Source organism: Hakea prostrata, chromosome 7 (genome assembly GCF_041222555.1).
Source record: "Hakea prostrata isolate BN-2017 chromosome 7, UWA_Hpros_2, whole genome shotgun sequence".
Lineage (NCBI taxonomy): Eukaryota > Viridiplantae > Streptophyta > Magnoliopsida > Proteales > Proteaceae > Hakea > Hakea prostrata.
Window position 1 is genome coordinate 55,228,112 of NC_142606.1, and position 11,492 is coordinate 55,239,603.

The window sequence follows — 11,492 nt, forward strand, 5'->3', positions numbered from 1 at the left end:
AAGAAAATGGACTACAGCGGCATTTTGGAAACGCCGCCAAATGTTAAAAAATGCCGCTATAAAGCTTCCCTAGCGCTTCAAAAGCGCCTAAAAATGCCGGCAAAACTAATGCCGTATTGTTATAGCAGCACTAATAGAAGTGACGGTGATGGTCACTTACAACGGCACTTTTAACGTCGTTTCCTAAAAACGCCATCAAAAGTGCTTGTTGCGGCATTTATAGGAAACGCTGTTAAAAGTTCTTGTTGCGGCATTTATAGGAAACGCTCGTGAAAAGTTCTTGTTGCGGCATTTCTAGAAAACGCCGTGAAAAGTTCTTGTTGCGGCGTTTCTTATAAATGCCGTTAAAAGTGCTGCCGTGATATGTTAATTATGCTGGCATTTTGTAAAATGCCGGGATAGGTTTTTTAAATTAAAAAAAAAAAAAAATTGTTCCAAAAAGCCAAATTCAATTTTACAAATGAATATTCAATTCCATCAATCCAAATCCAATTTTACAAATGAAAATCCAATTCCATCAATCCAAATTCAATTTTACAAATGTAAATGAAGTCCATTAGGTTAGATCCCTTGACAGTTTAAGTGGCCTAGGAAGAACTACATTTAAATAGGAAACTCTGATGGTGAGCAGAAAATTAACAGATTCAAACTTAACAGAATCAAACTCTGATAATGCCATATGGTTATCACTGTGTCCTTGCAGAATTGCTCCAACGAGGTAGAATCATTGGTATGCTTTGGCCTCAGGTTCACTGGGAAATTTGAGGTCATGTTGATGAGGGCATGCACTGAGAGATATGGGTATTTGAAATTACTGAACGCCTTGGATTCAATCACCTTCTCTATGGTTTTAATTCCATCAACACATCTCTCTAAATCCTTTGCTTCTTTGAAGTAGTTGAAGGTGACTGATGGGTTGTCCTTGGGGTTTGTGCTGTTGAGTTCAAGATGCCCTTTCGAGATAGGACCAATGACTTTCTCCAAGATGAACCCACCTCTAAAAGCATCATTGCTAAGAGCTTTCATGGCTTCTGTTGCTTTTGCTATGGCTTCTGAAGTCCTCTACTTTGGGGGCACAGTCGACAACTGCCCATTCTACAACAAGAAATTCCCATTTGTGTCAATTTTTGAAGATTGCACAGATGAATAAGAGAGGTGTATCAATGAGAATTGAATAAGAACCTGAGGCGAAAACATGCCAAAGTCTCTTTTGGTCTGAGCAAAGTTGCTACCACTTGAAGCTTCAATATAGGTTCCAAGGGTAGTAATGCCAACAACCTGAATCAGAGAGATTTCAACAGGATTTGGGTAAGGAATGAAGATGGCATTCATGGGATTATCTGCCATTCCTTGCCCCACTAGGGGCTGGTCCACTGTCATCTTGATGTTGTGGGATTTAAGGTGTTGGGCAGGACCAACCCCACTCAGCATCAACAGTTGTGGACTGCCAAGGGCTCCTGCTGATAAGATTATCTCATTCATGGCTCCCTTCTTCAAGTATGCTCTGTGTCTCACTCCTGCATCATCTGTGAACACCACTCCATTTGCTGTCGGTCTTATCTTCCCTGTAATGGGATGTAATGCTAACTATTTAAGATAAGATCGATGATATCGTTTATGAAGTCATGCATAAAGGAAAATTGGGTTCTTATTAGTTTCTTACCTTTGGTTCTAAACATGATCCTATGAACTGTGGCATGTAGAAGAACTGTGAGACCTTTGGGGTTGGCATACCTGAGCAGATCAGCAGCAGTGTGTCGATGACCCTTAGAATCAAATATAGTTCCACCAACCTTAGTCCCATAAATCTGGTCATAAGTGAAGCCATTACCAGGCAACACACCAGCTTCAATCAATCCATCTCTGACTGCAGATTGCCACTGAAGCATGGGGGGCTTGTAGGCTACCATCTTCTCAACCCAACGGTAGGACTGGTTAACAAGTCTAGCATTCCATCCAGCGTCCCTGATGTAGTCACTGCCGGCACGGGTGTAAAACCCCGCATTCAAGCAGCTTCCGCCGCCTAAAACACGTGCACGGACATTGTAAACACCATCTTCAGAGATAAATTGTTGTGCAGGTGAGGTTGGAGATGTGTCAGCGAGAGTGTCACCGAAGGATTCTAAGTTGGTTATGTTTTGGGCCTCGAGGACCCAAATCCAATGCTTGAGTTCAAACCTAGAGCAACACCTTCTTGTGCTACACTTTTTAATCTCTAGTCCATATCCCTTACTTTTGATCCAAACTTTTTAATTTCTAGCAACTCTTCAGTGATACCATAAACCTTAGACCCAATGTCTTTTATTCCTTCAAAAGTGCCATTGACGCCTTTAATTGCAGATTCTATGCCAAAGTTCAACCAAGAAGAAATGCTACTTTCAGTTGAAGGAGTGTGAAGAACAGAATTGCGTACCTCTTGAGTTTGGCGGGCATATTCCAGTTTCAGGCATAGAAGTTCAGTGGCATACTCATCGAGTATGTCTTCAGCATCATATAGGTGTTGTTTAAGGTGATCAAGCCAGAGTTTCACAGCCCTGTTGGTGAATTGCTTCACTTCAGCTTCATCAGATAAAGCCTGAATCATGGCTGTCGTCCGTTTTAACGATTCCACCTCATCCAGGTTGATTTCCCATCGAAGTAAGTAGTCCAGCAACTCAGGAGAGGCAAATCTGTCCAAGGACACTTGAAGGAAGGCGGAGAGAAAAGACCCTCCGACAAGTTGTCCCATTGATGCCATCTTCTTCTTCCACAAACAGGGGGAAAGAATGTAAAACAAAGAGTTTCAAATGACAAAAGCAGAAGATTTGAAACAAAGGGAGAGAGAAGTGAATGAAACGTTCTTTGTTCATGAAAAGCAGACTCATGGGCTGCTGCTACAGAAGGTTGGAAACTTTCCATTGATATATGTTGTAAGCCTTCACTTTTCTTCTTCTAACGTTGAACTCTACAGCTCAAATTTGAGTCACTCTTTCTTCTCTTTATGGATCAGTTTCCCACTCCAAGTGGATACCAAACTTAGACTGTCTTTTTTATCAATCCCAAGTGTGACTTCTTCAAACTGCTTGGCTAATGTCCTTCTCCCTCTCATTAGCAGTGTTACCAAGAACTGTCTGAGACACCCTTTTCAGTAGCCTTCCATGGATCATTTTCCTAGCATCTGATGTTTCAAACATGTACTCCAAAAAATATATGGGTAACATTTCCTCTGAATCATCAACGTCCAGAAAAACAGCACTCTTGAATTGAACACTGCAAGAGATCTCTCCGGCTGTGAGAATGGAGCTTTACGAGAAGCACCTCTAATAGTGGCAAAGGATAAGATAGTGCCATACACTTGTGTCCATCCACCTACCTGAAAAGACAACCAACAGTATTCTGTAACACCATACACAAAAATTCTAGCACGCTTGATGAGATTATTCATGTAACCATTCACATGGAAAGTGCCTTAGCCCTTATTTTGCCTTGTGTGAATGATACTAGAAGATCTTCTGGAAGCCAAGAGCATATCATGTGTAGATTTTATAGAAGGGTCAATTATGTCTGTCTGGCTGTGGAGGGAGAATTAGGAGTTCAACATCTATTTTAGTGTCCTTCCTTGTTTTGGAACCATACAGTCCCTGCTCCATTCGATCCAAGTTTGACACCAAACCTGGATTACATGGGCATCTGATTTCTGTTTGCTGCTACAGTTTCTAATCACTATTCAAACATCAAATCAGTTCACAGTTTAGAAAATTATCCCAGATGGGCTACTAAGCCACAAGATATGGAAATAGATGATAATGATAACTTTGATGGGAAGAGAATTGAACATAATTAGAGACTTCAAAAGACAAATGTGAATATTGCTATTGATCTAATAAGAACAATTTCTGCAAAATAAAGTAACTTCCAAGCTTCTTTACCTGGCATGCCAAGACATGTTTGATCTTTGTTCCCTAATGATTTTTCTGCTGTTTATGGCAAATATACAATTATTTGTATGTCTAGTTCGTATCCACCATCTATCTGGCATGCAATCAGTAATATCAGCATGTGTTTAGTGCTTCTAGGGGTTTAATTGAGTGATAGGTGTTTGAAGCATTACACTTCCCCACTTCTCAGGCAATTGCCTATTTGTATGTCTAGTTCGTAATAAACATTAATTTGCCATCCACTTTTAGCACTTGGAAGAACTCTGAAAACAGAGCATCCAACCCCCAACCCCCAAACAAAATCCAAAAAACAAAAATCAAAAAGTCACATTGACCTGCGGCCTGATGAGGTAAAAAAGTTAAATCATCAACCAAGACATTACTTAAATATCACATGGTAAACAACTAAATCATCCAATAAAAGTAGATTTGGATGGCTTAATTAGTAATCTCTGGCTATCAAACAGAATGAAGAAATTCAACACATAATGAACAACAGAAGAGAAAACAAACATTAGAGAAGTTCAACCTTTCCCACCTACATGAGACTGATTAGAGCTGGCTTTTAATAAGAGCTAAACGAAAATTCCTTAAACAATAACGTAAGCATATTCTATAGAGAAGTTCAACCTAGAAGACTTGCAAAGCAAAGCTAAGTTGTGGAGTAGAGAAAAACATCCCAGGGAGCCTAAAAACATGTCTATCACACTAACGATCCTTGCATTTTCATTGTCAAGACTCCAGACACTCTACTGAATTACAAATAGATTGGGAGTCTACAAATCTGTCTGAAGCGAAACATGTGTTTTAATAGAATAAGTCGTCATTTTTTTTTAACTTAACAACAAAATTTTATACATGCTTCAAAGATAGGCCAGATCAGGAACAGAAAATCCAAAGAGATGTAGGACTCAAAAACAGAAACAAAATATCAAAAAGAGCAACAAGATTTATGAGACATTAGGTCAAGGTTTCCATACTGAGCAAAACTGAAATGCATAGTAGGAGAAACAAAAATGAACAAATGAATGGAGACAAATAAATATATCATTGGAGTTATCCATGGAAGAACAGAGTAGATGTAAGACAAATAAATATATCCAGAGCTCCTAAAACATAAACACCATAGCTAAATTTCATTTCAATATCAGCAACTGTAACTCTATAAGTCACATTTTCATGTAGTTCTGTAAGTGATACACTCCAACCAGATTAAAACAAATTACTCCATAACAAACAACAGAAGCAAACACAAATTTATCACAATAATCATTCATCAATTATGGGTGTGCGATTCTAAATTTCTAACAAACATAAATTTCCAAATCAACTCAATATGATCTACTAGACGCAGGAGGAGGGAGTCTCAGACCTAACGAAATCTCCGAACAAAGCTCCTTACCTGAGATTCAGCAGCTGAAAGCTCTGACGAAAGCTCCTATTCGAGTTCGATCTCTCAGAATGCTTGCAGGAGTGAGTGAATCGAGAAGCAGCCGCCATGGAGGTTAGAATCAGGCACGAAAGCTCCAACTCGAGTTCGATCTCTCGATTGAGCGAGCAATCCAGAGAACAAAGGGATTGAGAAAGAGAGAGAGAGAGAATGAGTGGTTTTTCATTCTACTGTTCGTCTTCCACAAGTGAAAAATAGGCGCGGGTGGGAGGTATTAGGGCAACCACGGCATTTCCATGAAACGCCATAAGACCTACAATGGCACAGCTAAGATACAATCATACGACGGCGTTTCCTGGAAACGCCGTTATAAACGATATACAAATAAAGCCATATATTATATGTGTACAAAGCCCTGTGTATAAGTGAAGTCATCCCATGGACATATGACGGCGTTTTTGATAAATGCCATCATAAGGTTACATACGACGGCGTTTCTCTAAAATGCCGTTAAAAAGTTTAATATAATGAAGTTTTAAATCATTTTTCATAGTTGTAGGGGACATATGACGGCGTTTTGTGAAAACGCCGTTACAGAGCTATGTACAACGACGTTTCTGATAAATAGCATACAACGGCATTTTTTTAGCAAACGCCGCTATAACATCAATAGCATACTTATCTACAACAGCAATCACAGCAAGACTAGAAGCAATTGGCTGGTGCAGGGATGGGTTATAAGAATGAGTGAAATTATGTAACTTACCTGGTAAATCATTGATCCGATTGTACAATTTCTTTCAGTTTATCTTTGCTTCTTAACCGCTTGAAGAAAGCAATTCTCCACTTTTTTCCCATGTTTCGATACATTCATACTCCTAAAGTAATCCCCTACAAAAAGTAACACTGGAATGAAAACAAAAATAATATTATTGAAGTAATGAGCAAAGATCATCATGTAATAACTATATACTATACTGTTCATATTAGAATTGTCAGCTTGTTTAGCCTGAGCCAAGATCAGAGAGAATCTTTTTCCATGAAATAAATCCTAACTATCATATGCATTTTCGTGAATTTAATCGCATCGAAATTGAACAACAACAAAGTGGTAGCAGGAAAATAATGATATCAAACACAAGAGGTAAAGAAAAAGGGGGGGGGGTTGGGGAGGGCAAGAAAGAGACGGATGTTTACCCCCAATGAATCTTGATTGCAAGATAAGTTACTGAAATCCAAAGTGCTCATGTGGGGTTTATGAAGAAGGCTCACTATATAGATGGAACCCGGTTAATGTGAGTGCTAAAATCTGAAAAGTATAGCAGCCTAAATGGAAAGCGCACGACCTCCCAAATAAAAAAGCATTGATGGTGATTGGTAAAGCGAAAGTGGGAATAAATTCGCATATTACTTCAACTTTAATGATCTATTGAATTTAAGAAATATTAATTAAATTTATATTACTATAAGAAAAACATTTTTAAAGTCTGAACGGTATTAAACCTACATATTGAAGAATGTGGAAGTAGTGGTTGTTACAATGGAAAGGACGATCAAAATCATTTGTGGTTTAAAAAAAATTTAATGATTTGCTGAATACTATTTCCAAAAAAAAAAAAAAAGAAAAAAAAAAAGGAATCGTTTTCTATTAATATAAAATAAATATCTTACCACTTTAAGGATGAATGTAGTGGATCCTATCCTTGTAGAATATCTAGGAGAAACCCACCTCCTACAGAAGTCGAATGGTCTTCAAAAGAGAGAGTGCACAAATATTCTCTTAGATAAGATACTATTCCCTCTCTGGGAAGGAACTGAGAAAATTAATTAGAAAAGAAACAATTAAAGGATGGGGTATTTATTTGGCTTTACTTTCATTTATTATCCAATAGTTAGATTTCACTTAAAGTGTACGTTTTATATTATTTTGATAAGCTAACCAATTTATTGAAATAAAGGGGAAAAAGCTACAAAAATTAAGGTGTGAGTGCTGCAACCGACCCCACGTAAAGGATGAGGTATCACACCGATGATCCCTTACTTGGCTTCATGTCATTAGGGGTGGTCTATTTGTGTCTAGAGTTATGAGGTTCACTACTTAAATTTTCTTTATCAAAATGAGACTTTTTCTTTTTCTAGTAGAAGCTCATTTGTGTTAATGATGAAAAGCAAATACAAAATACGGAAAAAAACAACTTATATAAAGTGGACTACTATATCCACCCAAAAAAATTAGAACAGCTCTCAAAAAGATCCTATCCAGACTTGTATTGAGGGCACCCATTTGCATCCCTTTCCTTCTCCCATAAGTTACCCTTAACAATCTTCCCTACTAAATAATCTACAATTGGATTAATCTCTCTAGAACAATGGTATATCATCCATGTAATAATCCCTAAACAGCTCCTCAAACTCCTCCATCTTTGCAAAACACACCACATGAGTTGTTCTTTATTGACCGAGCAAACCGGTGCCATCTAGTCACACTCAACCCATATTTATCAATTCCTAACTCTCTAGATTTTCAAAACCCTATCACTAATGCCTCAAATTGTGCTTAGAATTTGTCTTGATCCATAAGAAAGATTTGAACACAGCCACCATTTGATCTCGTTCCTTATTATTCACCCTACGCCAGCCAAACCTGGATTTCTTAATGAGCTACCACCAATGTTCAATTTATACTAGACTTCCAAAGGTCTCTGCAAACACCTTTGATGGAGTGCCCTAGTGTTAATATACTCGTCCACTCCCAGTGCTCTTATGACACACTAGGTCGCCAATGATAGGCCTTTCAAACGACCATATTGCTGCTGCTGCTAGTAACACAGTGCTCACAAAAGGGTAATGAAACCTTTGTGAGACCCCGGAGTAATTTTTATTCTGCAAGGACCTTCAACCCTTGCTCTGACATGTGGCCCAATTTTCGATGCCACACTTTTGTCATCTCTTCTGTAGTACCGGTTGATGCAACTAATGCTTCTACCTCTAGACACGTTTCTCCCATTAGTTTGTACAAATTTGCAGCGCTTCTTTCAGCCTTCATTACAACTAGCACTCCTTTGACGATCCTCATCATTCCATTTTGGATGCGTGTCTTGCACCCAATTTCATCTAATTGTCCCAAAGACATTAAATTTTTCTTTAAGCCCTTCACATGCCGCACATTTTGAATAGTGCGTACCATTCCATCATACATCTTCAACTTGATGGTGCCAACTCCAGCAATCTCCAAGGCATGATCATTTCCCATGTACACAGATCCTGTAGAGATAGGTTCATAAGTGTGAAACCAATCTCTGCGAGAGGTCATGTGCCATGTTGCTCCCGAATCCAAGATCTAAGCATTAGTATGCTTCAATCTATCCTTGTCTACAGTTGCTAATTCGCTGTAAAGAATATCTCCTTCAACAATGCACCCTTGAGATGTCTCTACCTTATCTACACCCTTTTTGAATCGACACTCATTTTTGAAGTGTCCCCTTCTGCCACAATTGTAGCACTTGAAATTCTTCTTACCCCTGGATTTTGACCTCCCTTGATTGTGACTCCCACTAGAATCACGTTCCATTGACCTTCCTCGCATTATTGACAGAGCTTCCGCTTGTTGTGAGCTTGCCTGTCTCTCTTCCCTGCTTTTTCGTCTATTTTCTTCTTCAAGAATTGAAGCAGCGACATCATCAAATACCAGATAATCAGAGAGGATATTACTGGTTAAATAGATGATGACTGGGTCATATGAATTTGGGAGACTTTGGAGTAGAATTTCAACACATTCTTGTGGTGAAACATTATGTCCCAACGTTGAAAGTTGAGAACATAACAAAATCAGAGTATGTAAGTGCTCTGTAACTGATGTAGATTCTGACATCCATAAGGTATACAACTTTCTCTTCAAGAAGATTTTGTTGTGAAGTGATTTGGCTTCATACAATTTGATGAGGTGATCCCAAACCTCCTTAGCAGTTTTCTTCTCTTCTATGCCTGCTAAAATATCATCAGATAATGCTAGATACAAATTGGAAAAGGCCATCGCATCTATTCTGTTCCAATTTTCGTTATCTGTGATCTCCGTCGGCCGGAACACGATGGCTTCCAGGCAATTATCTTTTATCAATAATGCCTTCATCTTCAATTTCCATAATGAGAATTTCGTGCTGTCAAACTTGCCAATGTCGATCTTTGCAGCCATTGCTTCTATCACGAATTGTTGTTGGCTGCAGAATAACTCCTACTATTTCATGTGAAACTTGTCTTCTCAGGTTATCTCCAACTGGTATATAGTTGAACCAAAATGCACCAAGAAAATTTTCAGGAAAGACTGGAGGGACACAAGCGGTCAGCTTAAATACCAGACTCCTTAGACAAAATTTTCCTAGACATGCACATAATCACCCAATACACCTTTCTAGGATACTCGAAAAGAAATCACGTGAATAGTGACTTCTGCAGCACCTCCGTAGGATGGAAAAACAATATCTTACTTATATTTCTGATGTGAAGGATCCACCTTAAAGTGGCAATCACAAAGCATACTATAAGTAGATATTCACACCCTAAACCAACCAAACAGACCCCTAAGGAATTTTCATTTTCTGATGTGCAAGATCAGATTATGCTGCAACCACAGAGCATACTTCAGAAAAACCCGCTCTGATACCACTGTCGGGTAATTAATACCCACCAGATAGGGCAATCAGCAAATAAAAGGAACACAGAAATTTACGTGGGAAACCCTTAACAAGAAAAACCACGGGCAAGAGAGAAACTCCAATATTTATTTAAATAATAAATACAAGAAGGAGGAATATTCCTTTTCTAAATAGGATATTCCCTGTTGTTTTGGTGTACTTTACAAGAGGAGGGGAGGCTTACTTTATAGTCTCCTCCTCTCCCTTCTAGTCCCACATCAGGCAATGTGGGACTAAAGTAGTCAAACTTTTCAACAATCAAAAGGGGCAACTGGCAAGTCAAAGCATCACCCGTTAGTCATTGTTTGTTCTTCCACTACAACCCGAATAAGACCAAAGTTTTATTGTAAGGTTCCAAGAAACTTCAGCATACATTTGTGTCAAAAAAAATAAAATAGAAAGCTCCCAAACGTAGACGAGAATGGATCTCCAATGTTTTCATCAAATGTTGAACAACAACCACTACCATATGGATTACTTCAATAACAATGAAAAAGTAAAGAGTTTTTTCCATGTTGTCTATTTAAGTTGGGCCAAAACTCTTGACTGCCCACTTAAGTGGCAAAAATTACATGCTGCCCACACAGACTTTTTTCAGAAATTACAAGTTGCCCACTATTCCTTTTTTTTTTTTTTGTTAGTTTGAAATTGAAATGACCATTTTGCCCATGAGAGAAATGTAAGTTTTTTTTTTGTTTTTTTTTATTTTTTTTTATTTTACAAAACCTCAATTAATTTTTTCAAATTACAGAAAATACTCCCTGTTCACTCGATCCAATGAATTTGTAGTTGGATCGTGTTGTGAATAAATCACCCAAGACCTGGTTCATCCGAATGAACGTGTTCCAACTTATGGTTTGGACCAAATATGGGATCAACCCAAAAGCCATCCAAAGATCAAATCTTAACCATCGGTTCTATAACACTCAATCGACGGCTGAGAGAAGGCAGAGTCAGAAAGAGGATCTATAAATAGGGTTGAGGTGTATGCAGAAGGTAAGACATTCGAATTCACTAAAAAGTTGCTTGCATCTTCCTTCCTTAATTACATTCAAACATTCCTTAAGCTATCAGGAGCTTTACAACCTAATCCTTCGACACTCACTGACTTGACCATCGGAGACGGAATGCTGATCCAATTGATCGGCTCCGTTTCTAACAGCCTTTCCTTAGCTTTGCAGGTAAGAGGGGATTTAGGACCAGATTTGAAGAGTTTGGTAGGATTCGCAGTTCATAACCCCTGGTAAATCTGCACCAACATTTGGTGCCATCTGTGGGAATAACTTTCAAAACAAAAGCTATGACACTGTCACCTAAGAAACAAGAGGAGATGCCAATGAACAAAGCAGCAGAAACTAGGTAGAGAGAGTTAAGAAGAAAAAAATCCAAAGAGAAAGACGAAGGAAGCAACATTACCACCACCAGCTCCGGCGATGCTTACTTGTGAAATCCCCCAGATTTCTACCCCTTTAACCCGTGGTTTTAAGACCGAGA

At 38.6% G+C, this 11,492-nt stretch overlaps 1 long non-coding RNA gene and 1 pseudogene across 2 annotated transcripts; both read right to left on the reverse strand.

Moving 5' to 3' along the window:
- Positions 1 to 366: 366 nt before the first annotated feature.
- LOC149011411 (protein HOTHEAD-like) lies at positions 367 to 2,728 on the reverse strand (annotated as a pseudogene). Its single transcript, XR_016174560.1, has 4 exons — positions 2,377 to 2,728; positions 1,664 to 2,245; positions 1,183 to 1,565; positions 367 to 1,095 (listed from the first exon to the last, which is right to left on the reverse strand). The product of XR_016174560.1 is annotated as a protein HOTHEAD-like (transcript).
- A 448-nt stretch (positions 2,729 to 3,176) lies between these two features.
- On the reverse strand, positions 3,177 to 5,409 carry LOC149011412 (uncharacterized). The gene is made up of 2 exons (XR_016174680.1): positions 5,320 to 5,409; positions 3,177 to 3,352 (listed from the first exon to the last, which is right to left on the reverse strand). It is a non-coding gene; the product is annotated as an uncharacterized LOC149011412 (long non-coding RNA).
- Between the last annotated feature and the right edge of the window lie 6,083 nt (positions 5,410 to 11,492).